The following is a 13,379-nucleotide window of genomic DNA, read 5'->3' as shown; positions in this document are numbered from 1 at the left end:
AATAAAAACATCCATGTGCAGATTTTTGTCTTGTTTTGTTTTTGCGGTACGCGGGCCTCTCACTGCTGTGGCCTCTCCCGTTGCGGAGCACAGGCTCCGGACGCGCAGGCTCAGCGGCCATGACTCACGGGCCCAGCCGCTCCGCGGCATGTGGGATCTTCTCAGACCGGGGCACGAACCCATGTCCCCTGCATCGGCAGGCGGACTCTCAACCACTGCGCCACCAGGGAAGCCCAATACTCTTGATTTTTAATTGCTAAATATCTAAGTTACAGTAACTTCCATGCCTTTAAGTCAACAGAGACTTAAATATGTGAATGTATATATCTAGCCAAGTTTGTTATTGAAAAGAAATTTTCATGCTCTACCAGGTTGTCACCAAAATAATAGCATGGAGCTATTGTTACTATATAATACCCCGATAAGTTGTATCATAAGACAGCATTGTGAACTTTTCCTGGGCTGCTAGCCCATATTACTACTAATAACAGCTAATATCTATTAAACACTTAGTGACCCAGGCACGGTGCTAATCGCTTTATTTTCCTAATGTCACTTGATTCTCACAAAAACACGGAGAAGTATGTGCTATAATCGCCATCATACAGACAAAGAAACTGAGGCTTAGATTGCATAAGAAAGCATTTGGCCAAATAGGGTAATCTCTTAACCACTAGGTTGAGTCAAAAAGAATTGGAGGCCCAGCTGTGGCAGTAAATCAATATATGAAATTAGACCAGGTTTTGTGCCTTAGTTTTTTGATTCTATAAGTGAGAAGAGTAGAAGCAAACAGATGGAAACTGTAAGATTTTTTTTTCGCAATAAACTTTTAGTTATCATTATTTTTAAAAACAAACCAGTGAAGGAAAGGACAAAAACCTTTGGTTCACATACGTATTTATGAATGGAAAACATTTATAATGCAAATTCACTCATGAAAAAACTTAGGTACAAATGACAACATTACAGGTAGGCCTCTTTTTGTTTTCGTTTCACATGGAGAACTTAGAGACTCAATTCTTTTCAAGAGACTAAGTACAAGTACTCCAAGTAAATATTACACAGATTGGAAGCATCTTGGATTCTTTTTTTTTTTTTAATATAAATTTATTTATTTATTTTTGGCTGTGTTGGGTCTTCGTTTCTGTGCGAGGGCTTTCTCCAGTTGCGGTGAGCGGGGGCCACTCTTCATCGTGGTGCGCAGGCCTCTCACTGTTGCGGCCTCTCCCGTTGCGGAGCACAGGCTCCGGACGCGCAGGCTCAGCGGCCATGGCTCATGGGCCCAGCCGCTCCGCGGCATGTGGGATCTTTCCGGACCGGGGCACGAACCCGTGTCCCCTGCATCGGCAGGCAGACTCTCAACCACTGCACCACCAGGGAAGCCCTGCATCCTTTAAGTATATTTCAATATATAACTTTGTATGCATGCTTTAAACAAACACTATATTTCAAGAGGTATGAGACAAAGTGAACAAGGTGTCCTTGAGGTTTGTTAAAGGAATTTTTAGACTCTGAGACCAAAAAAACGTTAGATTCAGCCTAATTTTCTCACCGTCTTTCCACACATGTATTATTGAGGAGTAGCAGAATGAGATGTGAATGGCTGAAAGCACAGGACGTGTCTGCTGGGGGGTCAGCAGCTGGGGCGTCTCCCACAGAGGGTTAGCACCTGAAGGCCAGCACCCGGTAGCTGGGGCAGCACCCGCCCCCAGGAGTGGCCGAAGTCTCAACGCTGCTGTGCACATCAAAACACGTACTACGATGAACACTCTCCTGGGGAATTTTCCTCTGAAACCAGAGAGATGCTTTCTCCTTATCGATGGATCTGCGGGTGGGGATTGTTGTATCATAATATGGTTCATATTTGGGGGTTAGAAAATTCACCATATTTGGCCGATGAGAGCATTTCTCTAAGATCTTTGGACTTCAGCTCAGAGCAACCAAGGCTTCGTGGTTCTTGGTTGGCTGAGATATAAATCTGAAGCTATAGACATCATGTCTCCAGGGGTACGGAGGAGATGGTCTGCAGCAGGAGAGAAGGAAGCTCATAAAAAAGGAGCTGCAGACACAACAGGCTAAGGGATAACGTTCCTGGTTTCTGTTGTTCCTGAAACCCAGCTACGTTCCTGCCCTCCCCACAAGATACGTCTGCGCTTGTGGTCTGAGTTACAATTCTGCCCCTTGTCAACAGGAGTCCTGATGAGTATACAGCATGGACTCCAAATACAAGACATGGAGAAATGTTCAAGAATAGGGTTTGACAATGAGAAAACAGAAGTTTGTGAGGATAAATCCTGACTATCCAGGGCACTGATTCTAAAGATGCTCAAAAAGGTAAGATGCAGCCTGGAGGAGGGACCCTGACTCAAGGGAAATCCGGAAAGGTGGCTTGTGTGCAAATTATCTTCTGTAGCCATCATTTGCTTCCACAGTCCTAAGTGCTCCTCTCTAATCCCCTGGGATTAGTCATGACATTGTAAATGCACAGAGTTTGCTAAAAAAAAAAAAATGCAGGAAAAAATGTTAACAAAATACAAATCTTAATAATTTTTTAACTGCCCAGATGAGCACTTGTTGGGAAATAAAAAGCAAACTTTTTGCATGAGCTCTCTACCTAATTCATTTTAATTTTATGTAGACAATTCTACTTGACAGTATTATTCTAGAGGGAAATGTACACTGAATTTTTTAAAAAAACTCTTTGGGTTAAAAATTGACTATGTACATTATCTAAATATCACTGACATCTCATTATAAATATACAATGTTGTAACATACCAATATTAAAATAGTACTTTGTGTTATATTCTCCAGGGCTCATTCTTTTAAAGAACCAATAAATAGATGGATAAAACAGTGTGAGTCAAGACAATGAAAATAATTCAGTGTTGGATCTTTAGGAGAAGAAAATGTCTACGATAAGGGGCTCACTAAGAAAGTATTACTTATAAAAAGATTACTTATCCATCTTATAGATATTTTCATCAGGCGTTATAGAATAAAATCTGTCAACTCTTAGTCACCAAATAGTTACCTCAACGGTCAATTCTGCAAGTATCTGGTTTATGGAGGTTATACTGAGATACCTGTTTTTAAACACTATGGATGCAAATACTTAACAAGTATTTATGAAGTCCCTGCCACGCGTCTGGCACCACTCATGCCCAGTGGAGAACGAGACAAGGTACCTGTCACCAGCGAGCTCGAATTCCAGAATAAACAGAAAAACAAAAGAGTACAAGATGGGAGCCGTGTGTGCAAAGTGAAGGTGTGAGTGGAAAAAGCAGGGCAACCGGCTAGAGCCCCCCGTGCGTGTGTGGAGGGTGGGATTTGTAACAGAAGGCATCATAGAAAACATCACGTGGAGTTTAGATCTGAATGACTCCAGAGACTTGGCTGGTGGAGGGTCTGAGGGCAGAGTCCTAAGCAGAGGAAGAGGCAGATGCAAAAGGAGGGAGACAGTGAGGCTGGTCTGACTGAGAGAATAGGAGGTCTGCTGATGGAGCAGAGTGACCAGGGAATTGGGTCAGGTGTTGGGGGTCACACAGTGGCCACGTGTGTACATTTACTGTAGCTCAAGGAGACCCTGCTGGAGGGCTCCAGCTAGCAGAGAGATGCAAGCTGGCTTAGATCACACTCTAGATACTAGATGGAACAGGTAGAAGGGAGACCGAGGGCGAGCAAGGAGTCAATCAAATGCCACTGAAATACGCCAGGCGGCGCTAAAGTAGCTTATGTTCTAGAAGGTGAACAATGGACATGGGGAAATATGGCCGCATTCGAGAGATATTTCGGAGCTAGAACCCATAGAACTTGTTGGAAGTGTGATAAGAATTACTTCTTATTTGGGGCTTGAGCAACTGCACAGAAGGTGGTTCATTTAGTGACAAAGAGAAGCCAGAAGAACAAGTTTGGGTAGGGGTAGGGGAGTAAAGAGTGGTCTTTTGCCCACATTACAATTAAGACACCTATGGCATAATCCTGCATTTCAGTGGAAAGTCCGGTTCAGAAGATACACATTTGAGTGTCAGAGAGACTGGACAAGATTACATGGGGAGAGAACAGCTACAGGGAAGGGTAGAAATCCAGGGACCACACAAAGGAACGAGATGATACTTAGCCACCAGCACATGAGGAGAAGCCAGGAGGGGAGACTGAGTAGGTGACAGCACAGACGTCAAGAGAAAAGAGTTCATCAAGAAGCGTGTGGTCGGGCTTCCCTGGTGGCGCAGTGGTTGAGAGTCCGCCCGCTGATGCGGGGGACGTGGGTTCGTGCCCTGGTCCGGGAAGATCCCACATGCCGCGGAGCAGCTGGGCCCGTGAGCCATGGCCGCTGAGCCTGCGCGTCTGGAGCCTGTGCTCCGCGGCGGGAGAGGCCACAGCAGTGAGAGGCCCGTGTACCGCAAAAAACCCCCAAAAAACCAAAAACAAGAAGTGTGTGGTCAATGGTATGAAACACTGGCAAGTAGTCAAATAAGTTGAAGACAGAAAAGTGACCACTGAATTGGCCATTTGGAGTCAACAGCAATTTGAGGCAATGGCTATTCCAGGAATGGTAAGGAAAATGGGTTGGAGTGAGGGCAGAACAGGAGGTACGGACGTGGAGACTCGGGTGATACATGGCTCTCTGAAGACGTTTCTGTGGCAATGAGCAAAGTGATAGGCATGTAAGTGTGGTTGTCAAGAAAAGTCTGTTCAGAAAAAGATACCTCGTTTTGTTCTCCTGGGAATTATACAGCAGAGAAGGACAAACTGACCATGAAATGGAGAGAGGGTTGTAACAGGAGTGGGCTCTTAAGGGAGAGGAAGGCTGTGGAATCCACAGGACAGGTGAAGACGATGCCTAGATTCAGAAAGGGCAGCGTGTTCTCAGGAGAAGAACCAGGAGTTTCCATCTGATCCTGTAATTTAGGAAAGTAAGGGAATGCTGGGGGCAGGGAAGACAGTGACGCTCCGTGGGGTCCGGTTCTCCAGCCCTGCATGGCTGCCTGGGCCCAGGCACAGAGCTGGGGAGACGCTAGCCGTAAAGAGGATGGCTGTAGGCAGGTGAGTGCAGGTGGGGCAGGAGGGCGGCAGTGGTTCCCATGGTGTGTAATGATGGGCCGTAGCACCTGCACTTGTAAAAGAGGGAAAGCAATCAGGAGACAGGACGCTTATGCCACCCGCTGTGCCACGTCGCAGCTATTGACGACAAGGTCACGAGTATCATATGAGGATGAACCCTGAGGGGGTTAGAAGAGAAGATCACTGGAGGCGGGGAGGTCAAGGGACCGAGGGGCCGGTACACGAGATGCTGACCGGGTTGCGAACAGCAGCCTGAGGCGTGAGGTGAAGAAGAAGCAGTGAGAGTGGCCAGAACCCCTGTGAAACTGCAGGGACTGTGACAAGGGGCAGGAGGGGTGGGGGGCGAAGATCACGTCGACTTCCCCAAAATGGGAATTTTCAAAATTTGAAGGAGAAACAAATGGGAAGCAGGCATGGGGAGCAAGGCTACCAAGTGTCCCTCAAACTCAGAGGTGAGCGGGAAAAAACCCCACAGCCTCTCCTTGGGAAGGATTCAGAAGATGAGGTACCGGGAGGTCCTCGTCCTCCAGGGCTTCGTAGTCTAGTGGGAAGATACACAGTGTTAACTTACCAAACACATGGCAGAACGGTTACCATGCAGCCCATATTTAAGACAAGTGTGGCACACGTGCTCTCTGCTCCTACAGATTGTGAGCAGGGTGTTCACGTCGACACCCTCCACCTGGGAACCGCAGGGTGCACAGGGCTGCCAGCTCCACGGCAAAGAGCAGACGTATCTTCCAACTGCCGAGCTGATCTCAGATGCATCCTCCCTCCCTGGGATTCCCTCGACTGCTGTCTCATTCCTGCCTTTCATCTTTGCATCTAATTCATCTCGGCATTGACAGCTGAGATCAGAGTGAGATGAAAAGGAAGCAGGGCATGAAAACATGCAGGACGATCCTAGAGCACCGCTTCGTAGCAACCAGGTGATTTATGGTTGTTTCTTCACCGCATCTGCAAGCTCCCTTTGGGCAGAAAAGAGTGCACTGAGGACCCCCCGCTGCGTATTTGCCGATTATGACAAAATTCAAATATTGGGAAACAGCGGAGAGCATTTGGGTCCAGTGTAATGCGTCTGTCCATGGAAGAATGAATCCCCATCCTTCTTCACTTCCAAAAATCGAGTGTCAGTTTGGACAGCAACCACAAGCAGCCATCCTGAGGCTCCTTATCGCCAACTTTCACTGTCTCATCTACTAAGTATTAACTAATATAGAGACCAGTCCCTTCCTCGGCCGGTCTCAAAATCTGGAGCAGACCAAGGACATGCACCAGGGGAGAGGCATCTCCCAGCATCTTCCCACACCTCCAGATCAGTTGGTGATGATGCCGAAGAAAAGACCATCAGTTTATTTACTGACTTGCTAACGTACTGCTTGTTCCAGAGAGAACTTAAAGCAGCTTATAGGAATTCACAGAAGGCAAGAAAGTATAATAAATCTCAAGGAGGAGTAAAGGAAGGAGAAGCCCAGTTGGGGGATGTAGAACTGGTCAGGGATATGGCTGAAGAAAGCAGAGCAGAAAGCCCTGTGCCCTTGCTGTGGGTATGGCGGCGGCCCCAGGTGACAGTCACACGGCCCACGGTAGCTACGACATCTCAACAGACCCATTGCTCCGAGAAGTGCAGCCACCGCCGGCGCCGAGGCCAGCTGGACTTGTGCCTCATCAAGAGGACCCTGTGTCCTGAGATGCACGGGGCACTCAGCAACATCCTCCCAGGCGCACGCAGGCGTCACGCTGTTGCTCAGGACAGGCTTATGACATCAACCTACGGAGCATGGAGTCCAACCTGGACGGAGTTCTGATGCTGTAACTCAGTCTCGGAATGCACTTTAGAACATCTAAAATGTCCTTTAGCGACCATCACCACATATTATTCCGAGGAGAGAAGATTTAGACCGGTGCCCCGTGGTGACGCTCCTATGATCCTCCCTCGTGGAGGTCAGCCCTGTAACGTCGTCAAGTCAAATAAGACCCCACTCTGGGGAAAATCCAAACCCCTAACCAGACAAGCCCCTAACACCTGAGAAGAACACCCATCCTCCCCTATTTGGATGTGAACTGGGGGTGGGGTTACTCCTAGGGAACCTTCAGGATGAACTGTGACGCATTCTGCATAGCATGACTGATGATTTTCTCCAGGAGACTGGCCAAGAAGGATAATCTGATGCCCCATTGGGAGTTACAAGACAAGCCCAGCCTGGGATACCAGGTTTCTAAGGGCCTTCCTGAGGTGTTACTCAGCAGTAGGTTAGAGCCACGTGGAGGTCCAATGTCTCATTGCTGCAGACGTTTCTGAGAGCGCACTGGCTGCTCTTCAGCCTCTGAGCAGCTTGGCTGGCGTGAGTACAGGGTGAGTAAGTGTAGTTCAATGCATTTGGCAATCTCGTTTTGGAGTGGTCTCTGGGCAGATTAGAGAACCCCGTGGATCTGCCCGGATCGTCCTCTGAGTGTCACGCTAGCTGGAGCTTGAGTATCAGAATCTTCTGTGTCAGAAGCGGATGGCCCTTTTCTCCACACTGTCCATTTCACGCTGGGATCAGAGAACCAAAGCGGAAGATGCTAAAGGGTCCTTAAAAGTCACTCAGCACAAAGCCCTTCAGTTTATAGATGAAGAAATTGACAGAAGTCGGTTTGGGCCAAGTTTCAGGGCTTACTGATTGGATCTCTGACCCAGAATCTGATGTTCTTTCACCCTGGCCCCCTCTCCTGGAACATCGTTTCCCACAAGTTCAGGGATGGAGACTCTGCCGGGTGAGTCCATGAAGCCCCTTAAAAACTTGACTTTGATAATCATGGCAAAACCACATTTTTACCTCTTGTAGCTGACATATATGTGTCTGTATATATATACTTTTTTTTTTTTTTTTTTTTTTTTTGCGGTACGCAGGCCTCTCACTGTCATGGCCTCTCCCGTTGCGGAGCACAGGCTCTGGATGCGCAGGCTCGGCGGCCATGGCTCACGGCCCCAGCCGCTCCGCGGCATATGGGATCCTCCCGGACTGGGGCACGAACCCGTGTCCCCTGCATCGGCAGGCGGACTCTCAACCACTGCGCCACCAGGGAAGCCCCTGAATACTTCTTAAGGTGCTGTTCCCTATGCTCTTAGTATCGAGGAGCTTATCAGTGGATACTCAACATTCCCACTTCATAGCTTTTCCCCCAACCCTCTCTTCCCCCCTCCCCAAAGCTCGTGGATTCATGACATTGGAGCTTTTTAATTTATTTTTTTATTTTTTTAAACAATACTATATTAAATGAATAGATAAAACAATTATATGAGCTCAGCTACAATATGCATAAAAGCAGTAAGCAGTATATAGGATAGCTGTCACATCAAAGAGAACAGAAAAAAAAATGACAAGTCCTCAAGATCATAGTGCAATCTCAAATCTATCAAATAAATAAAGATGGATAGAAATGTCACATATAGACATGTAGACGTGGCAAAGACTTATTAAACTATCTATATGATGCATTGAAAACTGAACACAGTGTAATACATTTTTATGGGAGGGCAAGAGAATCACAAGACTTTGTTCTAAAAGGTTGTGAAATTGACACGGGAGGTTTTCGCAGGAAACAGATCTTACAGAAGTCATGTGAGTGAGGATCTATGTTGTTCACAGCAAGAATTTTCCTTCCGGGCTCTCTGTTCTCCACCCGTGCACTATTAATACCTCCAAACGCCATTCAGCCTACTACGCTGTCTTTTATCTTTGTCCTAATATATTCCCCATTGAGAAATCCTCTCCTGAGAACAGGAAGTATCTTCCACACAAATCCAGCACTTAGTATAGCGTATGACATCCAGCAGAAGACACTCAACAAACGTTTATGGAATACACACAAATAAAAGGACAATTCCTTTCTCAGCGGTGTTGCAAGTAATTTGAAAATAAACTTCTGGTCTTTAACTTCTTAAATGCTACATTTAGCTTTATAAATGTAGCCATCGAATGGAGGAGAGAAAAGAGGACATGCCTAAAGTATTTGCAAATTAAGGCAGAGAAGGGTTCGATAAATGTTTGAATATATGACCTAAGACCCTCTGGAGAATCTCAATACGAGAGAAGAATTCGCAGAAGTTTAAATGCCTAAAAGCAGAAGGTTATCACGAAAAGCATTGTGAAACCTGGCACTCACTCCCGGAGAAGCCATAATGGCCTAATGAGTGGCATTTCAAGAACACAATAGAATGAGTTAACAGAAAACACACCACGATTCCTTGTGTCTAAGAGTTTCAGTCCAACTCTAACACCATCCGCACTGAGTTTTTTAAGCTTAGAAGCATATAAGGATCTGTCAACAGAAGCCCTTTATTTCTTACAACAAGAGGACGCTGTTTATAATGTGACACCAGCTGCTCGGGCAAAATGGGTTCTATTAGAACTAATTTAATTTTACATAAGTTGATCTATTTGCATTCTGAGTCCCCCGTTAGACGACTTGGTACTACTTTACAGACTGATCTTGTTTCAAGCTCCAGGGTATGGACAATGCTTAATCAGTGTGTACATCAGAAAATAAACATAATCATCAAGTAACTAATTAAGCCTAAAAATTTTGCAACATGCATACAGTATATGGATTAACAAGCAATTCATCAAAAATCTTAATGACAGATACTATGTTTCTCATACATTTTATTCCACAGTGCTTCCCAGAGGCTCAGCAGTTCTATAACCCACCGACATGCCTCTCTTTAGTGAATTTCTTTTAAATCATGACACATTTGGGTATTCTCCCCACATTGAAGGCCTCTGTAGAAATAATACTTCTCACCTCAAGCCAGACAACTTGACATCTTTTCTTAGAGCAGCTAAAGAAGAATAAATCAACCGACAGCACAAACACCAAAAGTAATTAAAGGACGGAAATTTATCAAATGCAATCATCACTAAGCAGTATCCCACACTTCTACACATTCACTCTTAAAATGTGATGATTGATGTTTATGTGCTGTTCAGATTTCCTTTAGAAGAAAATACATCAAAAAAGGTTAAAATAAAATATGTATGTAGGTAAAACATTCGTATCTGTATACACATGTGTATATATTACATACACGTATATGTTAAATATAAAAATGTATGTACGTGAAATGTATATGTCCTTTACCTCCAAACTTAGTTTTCAGAAGCCAGCATTTTTCAAGCAAAATTCTGTTCACGAATGTGACAAAAATAGAAGGAAAAAAGAGTTGTCTGGTATTTCAGTGACACAACCTATTTTTCTTCTAAAAAGCAAATAATTTCCAATGATATGTAAGTAGAGGGAGGAGGCGAGGGGTGGAGCCTGCTTACAGCATCTTGTTAAACACCTAACCATAAACTCCAAAACCCACAACAGCAAACCCTGGTTTCATGGCAACATTGCGTTACATTCTAATTGCACACAGTTTTGATATGTAATAAATCAATTTTCAAAAAGCCATCCAACTAACAAATAGTCCGATTTTAAAACCTGTCTAGATGTACAGTCATACTTTAAAGGCTGTAAAAAACAGTCCAGTTAATTTCATAGTTTAATAATTGGTGCATTATTTTCTCTTTTCCCAACTTTTTGAATTCACAGAAAGCTATTTCCTTACTAATGAAAGAATGAAATTTTGTCTAAATTTTACATATTTACTTGTCTGAATATGTAAAATACACAGAAAGTTTTTTTTTTTTATCTTAAGCCAAACCATATACAGAGTTTTATAACATTTTAATTCTGATGCTCTTTCACTAAAAATGTTACTTATTCCGCCCGATCAAAAACCCACCAGTATTGGCAGGTTTGGTTTCTGTATGATGTTTAGTCAAAATCCTAGATGTTAACTGATATAAAATTTAAATTAGAATACTTAAAAATAATTGAAGGAGGGATACTTCTATGTCTTTTTTTTTTTTTTTTTTTTTACTGCAAGTAAAATCTTAAGATACACCCTTACTATTGAACTTGGAAACAGGGAAACTACGTAAGTGAATAAAAGCTTTTCGACCTTGTGAATAGAAATTGCATACCGTCTTCTACTATCTAGATTATAATGTTGTCTATTACGTTCTTTTAAAAAGTAAATTATAACTAAAATGAGACGGATGACTTTTGTTAAAGTTCGCTTCAGGTTGAAATTCATTTGTTTCAGTTTATCGACTTGGAAGCAATTTCGTCTCAGTGCATTTGGTGTGTCATATCATTCAGCTTTGCCAAGTCCAATCCATCACAGCCAAAGGTCCAAACAGTCACAGTTTCTTCAGCAAGTGCAGTGCAAGCACATGTTTATCGTTGGTAAATTATCATCCTTCTAACTAAAAAGTTGGAGGAATTAGAGAAAATGTGCCATGAATTCTAGAAACTAAGCAGACTTATCTCTAAGATAGGCTGTTACAAAAAATCATTTAATATGTTTCTAGGAAGAGGGTATCACAAACTGTTTTGTGAAGGTGATAAAACCTGTGGACCCTATTTCTGGGCAAATCGCATGCAGTTATAAACACAAGATTTTTCACAGCACCGGAGCACAACGCTTCTCATCCCCAGACCACAGAAGTCAGATGAAGAAAGAAAAAAGCTGGAAGTCTCCAAAATTTGGAAGGTCGGAGCCCACCAGTGGAGGAAGAAACAAACATGAAACGCACTTCTTCAGGGAGCCATGATTCCGGGAGAAAAACAAACACATACACACACCTATCGGAGCACAACGTCCTCCAAAAAGCCCCCAAAGAAAGATATTTCCCCAGTTCTTTTAGATAAACTTTGACTGGCATTCCAGGATCCTGTACTTCCTGGCAGGAAGCAAACACCTTGCCCAGGTGAGGAATCAGAACCCTTCTTTCTCTTGGCCCTTCCTCCAGGTTCTGCCCCAGAATCTGCACCCAGGACCCGCACCCTCCGCCAACAATCAGCTCAGTCACTGTTCACTCGGCCAAGCCCACACCTTCTAACTCCACAGGGAATGAAATAATCTACTTTGAGAGTCAAAAACAAGAAAGTATTCGTGCAAATTACGTTCAAAGCTACAAATTATCTTATGTTTCAGCTGTGCTTCACAGCTTTAAGGTTGTCTGAGGACAGGTGAGGGCAGAGGGTACTTTGGTGCTGAGCAAACCCGCTCTAAGTGGCTTAACTCTTTCTGATGTGAAGGGAGACCAGGGTCTGACACTCACTAAATTTTGTCCCTGCTCCACCCTGAGCCCTGTTTCCTGGCTCACGAGTCAGCTCAAGTCCTCTCCTGCTTTGAGTCCCTGAAATCATGGCAATCATGGATCTTTTGTTTAACCCGAAATCAAAATAATACTCAGAGCAGCAGAATACAATACTTTCCTCCTCTTTCCTCCACTGCAATGCTGAGATTTCAAACCAAGGGAAGGAGTTCCCACCTCCTGACGTTCTTAGACCTCAGAAGAAATGTATTAAATCTCATTCAGTCCACGTTTGTGGTTTCCACTATACAGGCTGTGCCTCGTCCCAAAGAGAATTTGAATAATGAATATGCTTTTTAAGACATGCTAAACGTGTAAAATAGCGTACTTACCATCAAGGTGAATACCAGCAAGTTGTAACTTTACGAGTAGAATCAGAACTAGTAGGTTATTAACCTCACCACTAGCAATACTTAGAAAGTGTTAAATAACGAAAGCATTTTAGGTCATCCTTGAACTCCAGGACTCCTCGTGAAGTTCCTATTAAGTTTCTTAGGGTTTGTTGCTGAGATGAATATATTTCCACATGAGGAAAAAGTGATCTTTTGAGACCATTTTTATCTTGTAACCCTTAACTTTCTCTGTTTCCAGGACAACCATAGACTTGATAGCAATCCCATTATTGAAGTGAACACGACACACTGTCACGTTTTGCACAAGATTATAAAAATTCACAAAAACCTATAAAATGACTTATTTTGTGCAGATATACCACATAGACAGAACTTCCAAGCTGATGGTACCACCACCACATCTGCTAATGGTGGTGACAGCCATGCATTTTCAATTGCTTACCTAGATGTGGGTGCTACGGCTTTTGATCTAAATGTTGACACGATCCTACTGACTCATCTCCGGCCAGGAATGAGCATAATGGTTGTCCCCTGGCATCATAAATTCTAGAAAAGAGGTTTTTTTCATAGAGGATAGGCATTATGTAGTTTTCATTTGCTGGCAATATTTAGAGCCAATGGTGTAAAAAAATAAAACTGTCCATGAGAAATAAATAAAAATATAGACTATTTTAAAAAATAAGCAAAATGATGAAATCACACAGGTGATTCCAGGGACATCTGCCTGTCCCTGGCTCCCGGGAGCTTTGGTTCCCGTTAGCTCTGCAGA

The sequence above is a fragment of the Monodon monoceros genome, unplaced genomic scaffold (genome assembly GCF_005190385.1).
Source record: "Monodon monoceros isolate NGI ecotype Baffin Bay Population unplaced genomic scaffold, NGI_Narwhal_1 Super_Scaffold_14, whole genome shotgun sequence".
NCBI classification, from domain to species: Eukaryota; Metazoa; Chordata; class Mammalia; order Artiodactyla; family Monodontidae; genus Monodon; species Monodon monoceros.
This window is presented reverse-complemented; position numbering follows the sequence as displayed.